Raw genomic sequence first — 2,156 nt, forward strand, 5'->3', positions numbered from 1 at the left:
GAATGTACAATAAAGATGATATTGTGGACATCAAGGGAATGGGCAGTGTTCCAACAGGAATGCCCTGCAAATGTTACTAGGGCAAAGCTGGAAGAGTCTACAGGGCTACTCAGCATGCTGTTGGCATGGTTATCAACAGACAAGAGCCAGATTCTTGCCAAGGAAATTGATGTACATAATGAGCATATTAAGGACCCAAAGAGCCGAGATAGCTTTCTGCAGCGCGGGAAGGAAAATGACCAGGGAAAGAAGGAAGCTGGGACACCTCAGTGGCTCAGTGGTTGAGCATCTGCCTTTGGCTCAGGTTGTGATCCCCGGATCCTGGAATCGAGTCCTGCATGAGGTTCCCCACAGGAGCCTGCTTCTCCCTCTGCCTGTGTCTCTGCTTATCTCTGTCTCATGAATAAATAAATAAAATCTTTAAAAAAAGAAGGAAGCCAAAGAGAAAGGGGCTTCAGTTGAACTGAAGCTCCAGCCTGCCCCACCCAGAGAAGCACACTTTGTGTGAACCAATGGAAAGGAGCCTGAGCTCCTGGAACCCAGTTCCTATGAATTCATGGCAGGATAAATATTTAAAAACAAAACAAAAACCTCAAGACTACGAAAAAAAAAAAAGTAATCTCTACACCGAACATAGGGCTTGAACTCATGACCCTGAAATCAAGAGTCACATGTACTTCCAACTGAGCCAGCCAGGTGCTCCTCTTTTTTCTTTTTAATTGGAGTATAGTTGACATATTTGCTTCAGGTGTACAACATAGTGATTCAACAACTATATACACCATGAAATGCTCACCACAGTAAGTATAATCACCAGGCATTACTACATGAAGTTCTTATAATATTATTATTTTTTAAGTATTTATTCATTTATTTAAGTAATCTCTACACCCAACATGGGGTCCAAACTCAGGATCCCTGATCAAGAGTCATATGCCCCACCAACTGAGTCAGCCAGGTGCCCCTATTTCCTGCTTTTTATTTTTTATATATTTATTTTATTATTTATTTATTTATTTGTGAGAGACACACAGAGAGGCAGAGACACAGTCACAGGGAGAAGCAGGCTCTCTGTGGGAAGTCCAATGCAGGACTTGATCCCAGGATCCTGGGATCATGACCTGAGCCAAAGGCAGATGCTCAACCACAGAGCCACCCAGGTGCCCCTAAAACTATTTTTTTAAAGATTTTATTTATTTATTCATGAGAGACACATAGAGAGAGAAAGAGGCAGAGACACAGGCAGAGGGAGAAACAGGCTCCATTTAGGGAGCCCGACGTGGGACTTGATCCCAGGTCTCCAGGATCACGCCCTGGGCTGAAGGAGGTGCTAAACCGCTGAGGCACCAGGGCTGCCCCCCATGAGAGGTTTAAGATCAACAAAAATGTCTACTCTTTTTCTTTCTCAAAAATAGATTTTTTTAAAGGGGGATCCCTCAGCGGTTTAGCGCCTGCCTTCGGCCCTGGGCGTGATCCTGGAGTCCGCGGATCGAGTCCGCGGATTGGGTCCCACATCGAGCTCCGTGCATGAAGCCTGCTTCTCCCTCTGCCTGTGTCTCTGCCTCTCTCTGTGTCTCTAATGAATAAATAAATAAAATCTTTTTAAAAATACATTTGTTTGGCTCTTCAAAAAAAGATCTTCTTTATTTATTTGAGAGAAAGAGAGATAGCAAGAGAGAGCATGAGCAGTGGGGAGGGGGGAGGGAAAAGCAGGCTTCCCACTGAGCAGGGAGCCCGACATGGGTCTCAATCCCTGGACCCTGGAATCATGACATGAGCTGAAGGCAGGTGCTTAACCAGCTGAGCCGCCCAGGAGCCCCCTAAAATTATTTTTATCACAAAATTTATTACACACAAAAATAAAAGGGAAATAACTGGAAAAGTGTACAGAAATAAAAGCCAAAGGGTCAGTATCCTTAATACATAAAGAGTTCTTACAAACAAACAAAAACATTCAAATTTTTTAAATGGTCATTGGATGACAAATTATTTAAAAAAAAACACAAGTGGCCAAAACACACATGAAGATATATTCAACAGCGGCCTAATAATCAAAGACATGTTACTTCTCTGTGATGCCTTCCTTGATTCACCCTCCCCCAACTGATAATCTCTTCCTTACTCTGTGCTCTCACAGTACTCTACACATAGCTGAC

Source organism: Vulpes lagopus, chromosome X, assembly GCF_018345385.1.
Source record: "Vulpes lagopus strain Blue_001 chromosome X, ASM1834538v1, whole genome shotgun sequence".
NCBI classification, from domain to species: Eukaryota; Metazoa; Chordata; class Mammalia; order Carnivora; family Canidae; genus Vulpes; species Vulpes lagopus.